The sequence below is a fragment of the Melanotaenia boesemani genome, chromosome 23, assembly GCF_017639745.1.
Source record: "Melanotaenia boesemani isolate fMelBoe1 chromosome 23, fMelBoe1.pri, whole genome shotgun sequence".
NCBI lineage: Eukaryota > Metazoa > Chordata > Actinopteri > Atheriniformes > Melanotaeniidae > Melanotaenia > Melanotaenia boesemani.
The window spans coordinates 6,703,316-6,719,807 of record NC_055704.1 but is presented as its reverse complement, the minus strand read 5'-3'; positions in this window follow the sequence as shown (position 1 = coordinate 6,719,807).

The following is a 16,492-nucleotide window of genomic DNA, read 5'->3' as shown; positions in this document are numbered from 1 at the left end:
GCAGTGCCAATGAATTAGTTTGATTTTTTATTAACCAAGTAAAGCCAAGACATTTTTACAAACTGTTTTTTCTCTCAGAGCTTGAGTGTTGGTTTACAGTAAGGCCATTTTAAAACACATGGCACATACTTAGGCCATTTTAAAACACATGGCACATACTTAGGCCATTTTAAAACACATGGCACATACTTAGGCCATTTTAAAACACATGGCACATACTACTTAGGCCATTTTAAAACACATGGCACATACTTAGGCCATTTTAAAACACATGGCACATACTACTTAGGCCATTTTAAAACACATGGCACACATTTAAGTATTTCCAAGAAAAACAATGTATGAGTGCAATATATACTAAAATATATATGTATTTGCACTCTTTAGAAAGAAGGCTTACAGTTGCACAATAACTGTGATTTCACTTTTCAACTCTGAAAAAACAAGTTTTACAAAGATATATTTTGTCACTGAATATTCAAAACTTAATGTCTTGAACTAGCAGCATTATGCTGCTTTGACTTTTAAACATCAATAACACTGTAAACAACAGGCTAATAAAAAATAAAAAAAAGTTATTGCCATAGAGCGCGCGGAACTGGTGGCAAGCGGGGCATGGAAAAAATTTTCAATACTTTTCTCACCGCTTCTGGAGCTCGTAGCTACAGGGGGATCCGAGCTGGAGGAAGGGGATGCAGGGACACTGGCAGACGCTTCCACAACAACACCGTGGCGCCGCTTCAAGTGAGATATCAGATTAGTCGTACTGCCCGTGTATTTTACAGATGCGCGGCACATTTTACAAATTGCAGCTGTCTTGTCAAGTCGTCCTTCTTTCTTGTAAAATCCATAGTGTTCCCAAACTTTGGACTTGAAACTAAGTGGAGGATAAATGATCTTGGCGTCCGACATGTTTGTTTTGCTAATTCGCGCTTCCTGACAACTACCTGTGGGCGCATCACTGGCTTCATCCGCGCAGCCCCCATGAGTTGTAGTGTAAACATCCGCAAGTCCGTTGCTTAGGCCTACTTTATGTAGGTCGTTTAAATTATGCGCTAAAACAGGTTGACAACACTTGTTAATAAATAAACACATTCTGTATTAAAAGAATAAGCCGTATCTCAGAAAAACCGATGCATCTCGCAAAAACCGATGCATCTAGATTTGCTTCAAAAGTTTCATTCATCCTCTGCTGCTCTACCGATGCACTCGCATCGTGCACGCGCACGACCGCGTATCGATTCATATCGGTTAATCTTCCCATCCCTACTTGTGACTAATTTTAAAGCTGTGATTAATCATGATTAATTCATTTGAAAGCTGTGAATAATGTGGTAAAACATTTAAACAATTTGACAGCCCTAATAAATATAGCCCTAATATATATATTTAAAAATATATTCATTTATAAAATATTTATATTTTTAATAAGACTGATCAATATTATATATTTTTAAATATAATAATTAACTTGGCATTACTATTTTACATTTTAATCTATACATTATATTTCTATTTTATATTTTTATCCAGAGGAAAATTTCTTACACATATAGTATATATACAGATAATACAATATACAAAAGTATATATAGAATATATATTATAAATAATATGTACTGTTTTAAATATACAAACATGTACATTTTCACCTCTGTGTAATAATCCTGAACTGACTCACCTCATGATATAAACTAAAGTTTAATCTAGCATCTGTGGCAGGTAGCAGTGTAAAAAGGGCTGTACACTCTCTACTAAACCTGAATTATTGGCTTCCTTCATACCAATTTTTAGCAAACCAAACTATTTCCTGCTCACTGTGTTTCAGGCTGTCGAACTCTCGCGTATCTTGACTTAATGCCTGACCAGGCAGATGTGTCACCAGTCCAATAATCACAGATTTGACACGTTAATTTGTAGGAAGGTGGGAAGCCGTGACTGAGTTTAGATGACATGGTTAAGGCCTGGTGGAGTGTGACAGTGCTGGTTGTGGTTGAGGTAAACCGAGCGGACACCGTCATGGCTGAAAGCTGAAACCTCGGGAGGGTGGAGGGGTAGGGGGAAGATTTACCACGATATAAGATGTGCAGTACCACACTTAAATGTAAACGGATGATTTACTGACCTCAGGACATTTGGTGCAGAACTTCGGCAAAAGTCTCAGCCGCCTGGTGAAGCTGTCTTCTTTCTGCAGAGAAAAACACAAACTTGTTGAATTATTCTGCAGCAAAAAGCCGGAGCAGTTATATGTTTTTGCTCTTTGAAAATATTATTTTCCTACATTTTTATTTAATTGCTAAATTTACTTCTATTAGAAAAAAAAATGGACACAGTGATGTATTGATTATTCATTTGAAAATTGTAATAATCCCAATTATTTCTACTGTCATGAGTAACACACGATCACTGGTGGAAAAACGTGCTTTCAGACTGAAAAGGAAAATTAAAAGGGATTTAAAACTTCTTTGATGTGATCAGAAACTTTGATCTGGTTTCAACGCTGCAGATTGAATGCAGGACAAAAACTTTTTTGGAAAAAAAATAAATGGTGAAAGGTCCGTATTTACATAGCGCTTTACTGTACCTGGAACGATACCCAAAGCACTTCACATCATATTCACACACACATTCACGCATTGATGGCGGAAGCTGCCATGCAAGGCGCTCAACCACGACCCATCAGGAGCAATTAGGGGTTCGGTGTCTTGCCCAAGGACACCTCGACATGAACTGAACTTGGCCGAGGATCAAACCGGCAACCCTCGGGTTTCAAGATGACCGCTGTACCTTGCTGAGCCACGCCGCCCCAAACTAAAACTAATCAATAACTTCTATTATTTAGGATTTAACTAACTGTAAATTCATGTTTTGATCACTGGATTAATTGTGATCATTTTACTAGAATTTAATCAATCCCAGATGAACATAATGAGAACTTTAATATTATTTATCATGAATTAAGATAAGTTAATTTTACATTGAAATGTTGATCTGCAAATTAATCAGAAATCAACAATAAATAATGTCAATGCTGCTGCTTTATAATACAATAATAAATACGTAGATTTTATTGATTATCAGTTGACATGAATTGACTTGATGTGAAAATTGATGAGGTCCTGCTGTCTTTTTTAGTGCAAGCTGACTGATATTGTGAAATTGATAAGCTGATTAATGGTAGAATCCATATGTAATTAGCATTTGTGCAACAGACACAATGATATATTGATTATCACAGCAGTCAATAAATGACTAGAGTGCATTTAATACCCATAGAGAAATTTATAATTTATTTTATATATATATATTTAATTTTGTAATTTATATTATTGGTTGATCAATATATTGATCACTTTGTTATTAGTTGAGAACTTATAATGGAATTATTAGGATTTTCTTCAATAAAACATTAATATTTAAATAATGCAATATAATGAGTTATAATAAAATGATAATTAACAGTATTGATTGATCAGAATATGAAGCTTAATTTGAGCATCTTAATGAAAGAGGTTTTGCAGATTATTGATCCTACCGGCAGTTTATTGATCAGGATGTTGGTCATCTTCCACAGCTGTCGGACAACATCAGGGGGGATCTCCTGTTGGCACCTGAACCCCTGCGTACGTGTCGGCATGACAACGGTGCTAGCAATGAGGCAGATGAGTAGAGTGAGAGTGGACATCCTGATGATCAGTCTTTAACTGCAGCAGCCTCATCTACTGTTTCCATATTTAAACACTTTTTTCTTTCTCCTCCTACTTTTTTCCCTTCTGTTGACACTCCCACATCTTTTCTTCCCCCTTCTCCTCTTTCAAAAAATTTCCTAATGCCATTGACTGACGGCTGCAAATTTCCAAGGAGTCTCCCAGCTGATGTCACCCCCCCTTTAACTCCTCTTTTTTTTATTCCCGCCTCCTCTCACCATTTTACTTTCTCCTAAAACTCCTCAAATTGTCTCTTTTATCATTTTACTCCTTCATGCTGTCACCCATACTGTCACCCCTCTCCCTCAGCTCCTCATTCTCCTCTGTCTGTCTAGTTGTCCTGTCCCTCGGCAGAGGCAATGATGTCACTTCCGGTGTATTTTTGGTTCATTTGGATGACGCCTGGCTTGGAGTTCAGATGTGTGGTCAGACAAAACTAGGTTACAGCCTTGACTGATGCAGCTGAGGATTTGACGACGATGCAGGTTAGTTTTCCACGTCAGCAGGTTTCAGAAAGCTGCAAGTCGCCGTCCGACCCAGATTAAAGATGAAACGAAGATTTTTAGCGGGCTGGCACCTTTAAAAGGGAGAAATCATAGTAGTTTCTGAGTCAAAAAATGTTCTGTTGTTCCTGGAAGTGAGAAGAATAACCAGGTCAAGCAGCCACATTGATGGAGAGGCGTCTTGAACTGCTGCATTTTTCAAAGTTGATTTGACAAGCAATTTATTCACATGCTTTATTCCTACATTTGATTATATTTATGTAGTCAAATGCATTTAATTGGAAACATACAGTCATGGTACCATAGTTCGTGTTTCACTTGTTTTTTTGTCCTAATTTGTTATAGCTGAGTTTTCATCTAGTCGTCAAGCAAATTCGAAGGAAATTTTAGAAATGTAACTATACTGATGATGAGCATCAAGTATGTTTCCATAAACTGATCCGTCAGATTGTCCAACACTGTTGTTTCATCAAATCTCCGAAACACAAACCGGCACTTCTCTGATGTTTGCTGATTATTTTTTATCAAATAAATTTCCTGGTTAGGTTTAGGAGTATAACTTGTTTTGGTTTAGGAAGACTGTCTCACATTTAAAATACTTAACCACCAATCTTTTATGCCGTTTTCTGATAACCACTTTTTAAGTTTCCCTGTTTTGAATGAATTGCTGTCTGTTTTCAGGCAACTATATCATGGGTAGGTTTAGAAGTTGCTTTGTTAGGTTTAGTAATATTGATTACATAACCATTTATTCATTCACTGTTTGATTATGTTTTAGAAACACATACATACACAAATAATAATGTGAATAATTTATTATGAATAAAGGTACTTGGTTAGGTTTAGGATGCTTTTGGAACCTTCTTGTTTTGTATATCATGATTTGATTGTTTTTGCTTTTTTTTTTGTTTGTTTTTGTTTTTGTTTTTTTGTTTATTTGTTTTTTGCTAGGCAAGGCACCCAAGCTGCTGAGCTTTTTGCATATGAACATAACTCAATCTTCTTGCTAGTAAGGCTAGATTAGCAGAGTAGTAGCAATTGTGGTCTAATGTCATCTAATGTGACCTTTGAATTAAGAGAAATTCATCCCTTTGGATGTAGTTAAATGCTTTTAAATTAAACATTAAAACCTGTATTCTGTGAGGATGGAGTGAAAATAATTAATTTATTGCTAGTTTGCCTAAAACTTTGTTTTTATGACTTTTATGTTATTTGTATACTGATGTTATACAGTGCAAAATCTATTCACTAAGCACATAATATTTAAAATCTAATTAACTCAGTAAACTGCATTTTTAGTCTTTTTTTTCTTTTTGAGACTGCTGGTTGAGGAGAAAACATACTTACATGATTTTTGGGGATATTTTATAAAATCTCAGTCGGTGTACATATTAACTGATTTTTTCACATGTCGCAACTCGTCTGGTATTCACAGGTTTTGGTGTCTTATCAGATGTTTGGTTTGGTGGGTTTTTGATCTGCGGTCTGATAAAAGTAGGTTGCAGATAAAAGTAGGTTGCAGCTGTGTTGAATAGCTAGGAAAGCGTGACTCTGAAGTTTGTGTTCCACGCAGCAGTTTTCAGACTGCAACAAGCTGCTGTTTGACACACACATGAGCGCAGTTCATTTGCCCTGGTCAACTAACTGATTTACAGGCTGCTGATTACATACAAATTCAGAGCTAAGGTTTTTGAAATGGAAAGATTGAATCAGACTCATAGTTTCAGGGCAAGGTTCATTCTGCAGGAAGGTCATGAAACTGGAATTTTGGATCTTCCTGATAATAGGTATGTGTTCTGGGTTTCATGTAAATGGAATTTTTCTGTACATGAGTTTCCTCAAGCAGAATAGTTATGCAGGTTAATCACTTACAGAAAAACTGCCACCAGGAATGTAAGGCTGTAACAGGCAGTTGTAGAAAAATGTCACTCAGCAATCACTAAGTACAACATAAAGAAAAGGTTAAGGCTTTTCCAGTTATGGGAGATTTCTTATTTGCTTGGTTTTGCATAAAACAAACTTATGTAGTCCATTTATCAGTTTTAAGACACCAATAAGTCGTAACATTAGGATTACCCATTCAGTATTCAGTAGGTCCTCATTTTCCCCCAGAGTAGTCCTTAAATGTTGAGACATGGAGTCCAACATACCTACCATAAACATACTACAAATGACAAAACTGACTTATGAAAGACAATGTCGCTTAGGATAAATCTGAGAACATGCTTCACTACATGCTGTGCAACTTCAAACTACGATTTAACTACTTTAACTACTGGGACTCTACAGACTCTACAGAGCAACAAAAAGCTTTAAAATACTTCATGTTTTTGCATGTAAATCGTTTGCCTTATAACATAATTTCCTAAATCATATTTTGGCTAAATTGTGATCTCTGTCTAAAAGTACTTTCTTAATATGAAGCTAACAAAATGTTCCTTTTGTAATTTTAAGTAACATGAATAAGGTCAGGTTTTTAGGCCACCACATCCGTGATCTGTTTCCATGGAGCTGCTTTCTTATCATATAGGATAAACTGAAAATGATTCCTCTAACGATAGTTGCCTCTTAATGAGAGTTTGTGGAGAGCAGCAACTCTTCCACTCGACAACCAGCCTCTGTTTGACAGCTTAAAATAAGTCTGTTCTTCTATCTTTGGTACAAACCACCTTTAAAGTCATTTAACATGTTGTTACTTGTTCAGAGTCTAAAGTCCCAAAACAGGGTCATGGATGAAGAAGACTAAGTATTCTCCAAAATGCTGAACATTGTTAATTATATCATGGAAAACCAGTCAGTGTGCTAAGGAGAACTAAGAACTCATCAATAATAAAACATACGTCTTTATATCACAGGAAAAATACAACAAGGAGCTTTCAGGTCTGTGAGGCTGTAACACACACCAACACACTCCCAACCATGACGTTTGCTTTTGTTGTCTATTATGAAAACAAAATAATACCTTAAATTTGTGCCAGGATTGAATTTCATTTTCAGGAAATTGTTGCACAACTGTGTAGGAGGTTGACGAGACAGCTGTAACTAGAGTAGGAAACCGCTGACTCCTATCGAAGTGAGACAGCACAACCAAAAATCTCTTCATCACTTAATGACATGACAGTCAATTCTATAAATTATTCCATTTATTAATCAAGTAATCAGAAAATAAATACTTTTGCTTTATTAAAGAGTAATATTGATGATCAGTTTAATTAGCACACTGTTAAAAGCCTTTGTTTCATGGCTCTACCAAGAATTCTGAACAATGGAGAGATTCTGGGCAAATACATGCTACCAAAGCAGATTATGTTAGTAGAGAATAACTGTTGTTTGTGCTTTTGCACCAGATGGCAGTTCAGAGTACCCACCCTTCTTGGAGTGGGTGTTGGAGAGCACTACTTCCAAGGATTCCCTCGTTCTGCTGGGCAATGACAGCGAGACCTGGAGGGGCGTGATTGGGACGAACAGCCCCCTTAATCTGAATCAGAGTGGTGTTTTGTTGTTGGACTTCTGTGCTCGTCATGGATTGTCCATAACAAACACCATGTTTAGGCATAAGAGTGTCCACATGTGCACTTGGCACCAGGACATTCTAAGCCGCAGTTCGATGATCGACTTTGTAGTCGTATCAGACTTGCCGCCGCATGATCTAGACCCTAGGGTGAAGAGAGGGGCGGAGCTGTCAACTGATCACCACCTGGGGGTGAGTTGGCTCAGATGGTGGGGGAGGATGCCGGTCAGGCCTGGCAGACCCAAACATGTTGTGAGGGTCTGATGGGAGTTTCAACTCCCATCCCCGGCAAAGCTTCAACCGTGTTGCGGGTGAGGCGGGGAACATTAGGCGCATTCGGACAGAGAAGTTCTAAGAACGCAGTTCTAATAACTCCCCTAGTTCTATGAACAGCCCTTCCCCAGTAGAACTGTTTCATGTTGCGTTCGCACATGAGTTGGGGGCGGCAGCGGGACCAATGTGACGCAACCATCTGCAACAGCGACATGTGACTTTTGTGCAACATAACCCACGAAAAATAAGGAGAGAACAAAACAACACCACCAAGCTAATATGCAGAACGAAGCGATCGTCGTGTTCATTCTCTGCTTGACCGGGATGTTACTGATGGACCATAAAATCAGGCGTCTAATGTTGAGGCTAGAAATGCACATAGAGAGAGTCCAGAGATGAAGAATCCTGCGGCAGGCGATATTTCTTCATTTCATGGAGCAAGAAAGAAGAGCAGAACGCCGCAGACAGAGGAAATGACACGTAAGTTTAACTTATTAAACATGCGCCGATTGAGTAAACATTTCAGACGGTATTCTACTGTCTGTGTTGAGCAGATTACAATAAGTGAATATTTCAGGCGGCAGGTTTATTGTAACTCGTGTTCTGTTTGCATAGTCAGAGTGGGCTGTGTTCCATGCCTCTATTCTTGAGGCTGCCAACCAGAGCTGTGGCCGTAAGGTCGTCAGTGTCTGTCGTGGTGGAAATCCATTAACTCGTTGGTGCACACCAGCAGTAACGGATGCCGTCAAGCTGAAGGAGTCCACTCGGGCCTTTTTGGCCTGTGGGACTCCAGAGGCAGCTGATTGGTATTGGCGGGCTAAGCGGATCATAACTTCAGGTGTCGCAAAGGCAAGAACTTGGGCATGGAAGGAGTTCGGAGAGGCTTGGGGGGCTGCTGATCTGGACTTGGGACATTGTGTGAGATCACACTCCTCAGCCTCCCTGGTAAGGTCTATTCAGGGTTGCTGGAAAGGAGGGTCCGTCGGATAGTCGAACCTCGGATTGAGGAGGAGCAGTGTGGTTTTCATCCCAGTTGTGGAACAGTGGACAAGCTTAACACCCTCTTCCAAGTTTTTGAGGGGGCATGGGAGTTTGCTCAACCAGTCTACATGTGCTTTGTGGACTTGGAGAAGACGTTTGATCGTGTCCCCGGGGGCTCCTGTGGGGGGTACTCCGGGAGTATGGAGTGCCTGACCCGCTTGTACGAGGCTGTCCGGTCCCTGTACGACCGGTGTCAGAGCTTGGTCTGCATTGCCAGCAGTAAATCAGAATCGTTTTATGATATTATAAAATATGTAACCCTTCACTTTGAACTTGTTTGTGTTGAGTTTCAGGAGAAACGTCTAAAGTCACAGTTATAAAGTTAATACTTGTAATAGTAATTAAAGTATAACAATGTTGATAAGCCCCTGTCACCACAGAATGTAGATCATGCTTATGGGTTTCGGGGATGTTTGAAATGAGGAGCTGCTGATCCAGTAGACATGGACTCAACATGGGCCCCTCAGTAAGGCCCATCACCCCACGACCAATTTCTCAAGTCACAATTTACTTTTGTGCTGCTTTTAGTTGTAAATTGAGCACAACTGGCTTTGCATACTCCTCCCACTGCCCCAACCACTTTGATTTTATTCAACGCGAGTTGCCGACAAACTTTTCAAGTTAGAATAAAGGGTTGCAACTAAATAATCCACCAGTTCCCAGAGACACAGAGATAACAAACATTATAAACAAATATAACTTTTTTTCTCGCCAAAGACCAGTGCTCAGTTAACACAATGAAATACCCGGGATTTAAGAAACTCATCAACACTTTGGACAAACGGGATCACTGCCATCTCTTTTCCATGTTAGTGGAGTCTCTCCCTGTCCTGTATGATGAGGGTGGTGAGGGTGTTGTGAAGGACGTGGCTACAGTCTGATGTTTCGCCACCGCTACGGACCTGTGGTCAAGCTGCACCACAGAGCCGTATAGAAATGTCACACAATATTTCACTGATGTGGATTTCAACGTGAAAACGAAATGTCTCCAGACTCATTTTTTCCAGATCACACCAGGAAGAACATAGCTGCTGGTCTGAGACAAACAATAGCTACGGGGACCTGGAGGAATAAAATTACTTTCCACAGACAACCCTTCCAATGCCACACTGGCTCTCTCTCTCTCTCTCTATCTCTCTCTCTGTATATATATATATATATATATATATATATATAAGTGTGTGTGTGTGTGTGTATACACATATACATATACAATTTCTTACCCGGGTGAGATTCTGCCAGACACTCTGATGGACTTTGTTAAAGTTTTTTGCTTTATTCTTGGCTGTTGGCCTTAATAAACAAACATCAAATTTTCAATAACATTTAGAGGCATTAAACTGGATTCTTCTGCTTCCAGCTGCAGCTCAACATCACCCTGAACTTCCCAGTCAAAGGATCTCTGAGTTTCTGGGCAGATTTGACTCTTTAACTTTGATCAGACATCTCAAGGAACTAAGAACTGTCCTCAGACTGACCTCACATTGCTCCATCATGGAGCTTTTCATGGTTTATTTCCTGATGTTGGTCCTTAAACATAGCATCTGTTATCCAGAACAGAATTTTAAGACTGAGTGTTTTCAAGGTTTTCTTAGTGCTTCTCACTTTTCAGCTTGGGTGTTGAACTGGGAAAGATTGTTCTGGGAATGGAAACCATGATGATGAGTAAGCAGCTTTCCAGTGTTTTCTCAGAATGTTGAACATCAGTCTCCAGAGAAAGTCATTGACTCCTCCTTCCACTGATTGGGCAACAAAGAAGAGAAAGATTCGACATCTTTCCTTTAAAAGCTGGACTTCAGACGTCATGAAGTCGTTCAGGGATCAAACCGGACCCCTAAAATAACCTGGAGAGTTTTTTTCAACAGATGAATCAAAACTCGGAGCTTAGATCTGTAAAGTTTTCTTTGGATGAATGACTTGTATGTCATAGTGTAGTACCTGTAATAGTATAGTATGTGGTATAATACAAAGACATGTGATAGTATCACACCACAACAAACACATTGGGAGGCAACATGGAGTTCAGTGTCTTTCCCAAGGACACTTCAGCCGGTAGTGTAATCAATCCACTGACTTTCCAGTTGGTTAACAGCTGCTCTTCCACCTGGCTACAGCACCCATAGCTCTATTATACCATAATGTCATGATCTATGTTTTTGGTTGTGGTTATTTTATGGTCTTGTCATGTTTAGTTCTGTTGCTTTCTGCTTCCAGTCATTCCAGTGCACATGGTTTGATTTGGCTAACTCACTTCACCTGTTTCCATTTAGTTCTCGGGTGTCCATGTACGCCATGGTTTCATTTTTTCCCTGCCAGTCCATTGTTGTGTTCATGCAAAGTTTTGTTTGTGTACTTTTGTGTTTTTTTTGTTTTTTTTTTTAAATAAACCTTGTTCCTGCACAGGTCTCCCTCCTGCTTCGTCTGCCTGCATTTGGGTCCACACCTTTCACCCCACACAACCCTGACATGTTATGACATGTACTATAGCATGCATTTGTACATATATAGTATAGTATATGGATGTAGTATAGTATATGCATGTGTGTGATAGGGAAAAAGCATGCAGTAGTGCTGTAGTAATAGAAGTGCTGTTTGGATGGGTGTATGTGACATGTAATGTAAAAATACTTTCAGTGGTCAACATACGCCTTGAAAAGCGCTATAGAGGTACAGTCTATTTACCTCTGAATACAACGTTATAGTATTTATCATAGTATAGTATGTCATATAATAAAAAGACATTATATAGGTTGTGTTTGTGTGGTTCCTTAGTACCAACAGGGCCTGGTTTAACCACCACAGCCTACCTGAGTATCGTAGCTGACCATGTCCATCCCTTTATGATCACAGTGGAGCATCTTCTGATGGTACTTCCAGCAGGATAATGCACCATGTCACAAATCTCAGATCATCTCCAACTACTTTCTGGAACATGATGATGAGTTCACTGGACACCAACAGCCTCCACAGTCATGAAGGGGCCTCATTTATCAAGCTGATGTAGAAACAAAAACCAGCATACACCAAATATAGTCAACTTTTGGGATTTATGAAAACCAAACTTGACGGAAAATGTTCCTACCTTCACGGCAACTCTGACCCAGGCGTACGCACTTAATCTAGAAAAATGGGAAACTGCAACACCAACACCATGGAGGCGGCATGGCTCAGTGGGTAGAGTGGTTGTCCTGCAACCCAAGGGTTGCCGGTTCGAGCCCGGCCCAGAGAGCTCATGTCGAGGTGTCCCTGGGCAAGACACCGAACCCCTAATTGCTCCTGATGGGTCATGGTTGAGAGCCTTGCAAGGTAGCTTCCGCCATCAGTGTGTGAATGTGTGTGTGAATGGGTGAATGTGAAGTACATGTAAAGCGCTTTGGATAAAAGCGCTATATAAGTACAGGCCATTTACCAATGGTGTACAGAATTGAAATGTGAGATATTTGTGCACATGTTAGATATTAAAGCTGTTTGCAGAAATGAATAAAAAAGCACATTTAATATTATTTCTCAAGATTTTCAAGAAAAAGGGAGATGATATTAATAAGAACCTAAAATAAAATATGTTCTGTCATTGTGAAACAAAACTTACATGTTATAAAATCCATCCAGCTAAATAAGGTGGACAGTCTGCTGCCAGCATGTAGCAGTCAGTGTGGAAAGTAGCTTTGGTCCTTCATTCCAGCAGAGCAGGACGCAGACTGGAGGCTGGAGGTCTAGAAGTGATGCTACGCTAATGAAACACACAAGAGGTGGATTTCCTTTTATTTATTTATTCTTACACAATGCTTTTTTATTGTCCTAATTTCTGTCTAGACAGTCTTTACTCTTTTACTCCTTGTCCTCCTCGTTATTAGCGATGATTGTGTCCCACCCAGCAGGAGCACCCAGCAACTAGAAAGAAATATTATTTAACACTAAATAAACTGCTACCAATCTCTGCCTTTCTGACACAAGTAATGCACATGCCGTGCCCCACAAATTAAACATTTTTACGTTTGTCAACGTGGTCCATCAGGATCTCTGTCTCACACCCTGAAAAATTCTGCTTCTTTCCTGTTTTTCCCTCCTGAACCATCGTGGATAATGATGTGATGAATATGTATTATGAGTGTTCACCTGACCATTTATAGCCACTATGTGGGCGTGGGAAGGCGTTCCCTCACGTGCGCCTGCTTTAGAGTTGATTCTGATCTATAAACAGAAACAGGCGTGGGACAGCATCGTCTCGTCTCTGTGTGTGGACATGGCCTGAATTTTAATCACACTGCTTCTGAACAGTCAGAGACATTGGGTGGGTCAGGGTCCCCAGGCTGGGAACCACTGATCCATGACACCAAGATCAGAAGGAAAACGGGGGTCCAGCCCGGTACTAGCAAGGTGGATCTGATGAAGTGGATGGTGAATGGATGTGGACTGGTTTTAGATTTATTTTAGTTTTATTTCTAATTTAGATTTAGACGGGTTTCTACTGGTTTCAGTCTTTGTTTTCAGTTGTGTTTTTACAGATGTTGTGAGTTGCTGTTTGTCTCTTAACTTTTTACTCTGATTTTAAATCAGTTTCAGACTGTTTTACAGACAGATTTGATGTGACTCAGAATTTAAATTAAAGTCTAGATTAGATCTAAATATGAGACATTTGTGAATGAGTCTGTAAACAGCTTTGCTTTCTATAAATAACTGAATCTAATCAGTATCAACAAAGAACACAGCTAAATATACACAGGGTGGGAAGTTTGCTGGTGTTTCCTTTTTTGCTCCTTACACCTGTGGGGAAAGCCCCTGTGATGACATCATGCAGGTGCCACTGGCCCGCCACAACTGGGAGGACTTTAGATTAATGTGTGAGTGTGTGAAAATGCATCTTTGTGTTTTTCCAGTGAAATGAGGACATGGAACATGTAGTTGGAGGTGGATTTACTGACTAACCTGAAAAATTTTAACTTCATGTAAAGTGCAGCAAAAGTAAAACAATCAGCATCAGTCATCCACATGACTAGACTGGTTTAAACTGGTTTTGTTCTGGTTTGTGTTGCTTTATTGACTAGAAACCAACATAACAGGGTGAGTGTGACAGAAGGAAACTGTGAACACAAACTCACCACAAAGCTGGTTGTTTGTGGTGAGTTTAGTCCTTTGAAAAGTGGCTTTTAGTCCTGATCCAGCCCTTTCTCCTGGAAACTTGGTGAATCTGGTGGATACATTTTGCACTACAATCATTTTGACATATCACAGTGATAAATGGTAAATATTCAAAATTTATACTTGTTATTTTTTTTATTTTTATTTTTTTTACATTTTGTTAAAGGGCCAAATTAAGAAAGAAACTAAGTTTCTCTCCTCTTTTTTTTTTGGCACTTTAAAGGGTTTTGGGCTTACAGACACAATGTTATGTCCGTCCTCTGCCTTCATTTCATGCTGATTACTGTAAGTTTCCAGAGAGCTTTCAGATTTATACTCAGACACAAAGGGAGCAATACCACCAGAAACCATGGGAGGCAGTGTTGCAGCTTACGTGGGACCAGCAACGATCCTCTCAGTCTTAATCTCAGTCCGTAATGAGATCAAATTGTTTGAGAATGTGGTTTACAAAAAAAAAAAAAGAATACCCATCCCAGTTGGAGTATCCAATCCCATAATAGTCACTGCAATATCTCTGTAGTCCAGCAGAGGGCACCACATGACCATGACTTGTCCTTACTTTTAACTTTTTGTATATAAATCTATTCAGTTATGGTTCAAATTATACTTTGTTAAATAAAACAACACAAATTTACTGAACTATAAACATAAACAGTCACTATAGTAACGAGTTAGTAGAAATTTCTTAGAAATGACGAAATTTGTGTTTAATATCTGAATTGTATGAAATATAGAAAACCTTTAATAATATCTCGTAAATCTTTATTTGTTTACAAAAATGTCCGGAGAACTTATTTGGTTTTATCCACTCAGTACTAATGTAATCAGTAGAGGAAGGATAAACCATGGACATACGTACATAGACCGCTGCTGCGACACATCAACACGTCCGCCATCTTGAGCTCATTAGATTAACACAAATTAATGGTTGTTTAGTTTAAGCTGGATTAAGTATTAAATGTTTGTAAAAATGGTCAGCTGATTGGGTTTTTTATATAATGGTTTGGGGTAAAACCAGGTGTTAGTCAGAAGTATATGTGGTAGATCTTTACCACAAAACCACAATAGATGTTATTTCTATTACAATCCCCTGGTTAAAAAGGTGTTCCTATGTAAAGTAGTAAAGCCTAATTTGTTGAACATCAGTGCCTTTATAGGTGATCTATTTTATCATGATGTAGTTCAATGAAGACAAACTATAAATTATACACTGTATTTTAAAACAACTTGTCATTTTGAAACATCATGCTATGAAAATTAACACACAACAACTTATTAAGGGTTTGTAAGAAAAGCATTCCCCCAACAGTAGTACATGTTATTGAAGTAAACACAGTAGTACTGAAAGATTTCAGGATCATTCAGATGCCGTCAGTGCAACAAGTGGCCGAAATAAAAATAAATAAATAAATAAACACTGTTGTTTATTCGCACTATGAAAAGTAATTGCTGGTGATCATGTTAAAATTTTTATGGTTTGTTCAGCCCAAAAATACTAAATATCCAGGCTTCTTTCCTCCGTTTAGTCCTATTGAAAGTTTATAACTTGCCAGCACCAATATGGCAGCGCTGTTGATGTACGAAGTGGAGACCAGTGTGTACATATGTCTATGGGATAAACACTTCAGCATGAGATCGGCCATAGTTTAACGTAAACCTGCTAAAAGGTGAGCTGTCATTGGCTAATCAGAATATGCATTGGCCACTAATTTTTATTTATTTATCTTTCATTTTACCAGGCAGGTGCTTGAGATCCAATTATCTCTTTTACTAGCATGGCCTGGCCAGCATGGCTCAGTAACACGGGAGTTACACAGTACAATACATGAAACAGTACCTAACAATATTAAAATGCACATTAAAACATTAAAACAATATTAAAATAAGGAACATTCACCATGTTGCAGCGTATCATGCATCAAATCACCTGCACAATCCCATATCTCCCATCAACATGTCCGTGACAATGAGCTTTTAACTGAGGGAGGCTGACGAGTATCTGAAGCTTGATTGTTTTTTCAATTCGGTTCCAAATGAAGGGAGCCGGGTACATCAAAGCCCTCTTCCCAAAGTCCGTCAGACAGACATGGGATGTGCATTGAGTCATATTTAAACGCAGAATAAAAGCAGAGTTATGGAGGAAGTTGTCCAATAATAGCTTTGTAGATAAAAATGTTCCAGTGAAGAAGTCTGTGAGCAGACAGGGACAGCCAACCCCCTTCGCATACAACCACACACTCAGATGTCTGTTACAGGTCTTAAAGGGGCAAACATCCATCTAAATCAGTGTTTCTCAACCCTGGTTCTCAGGGACCACA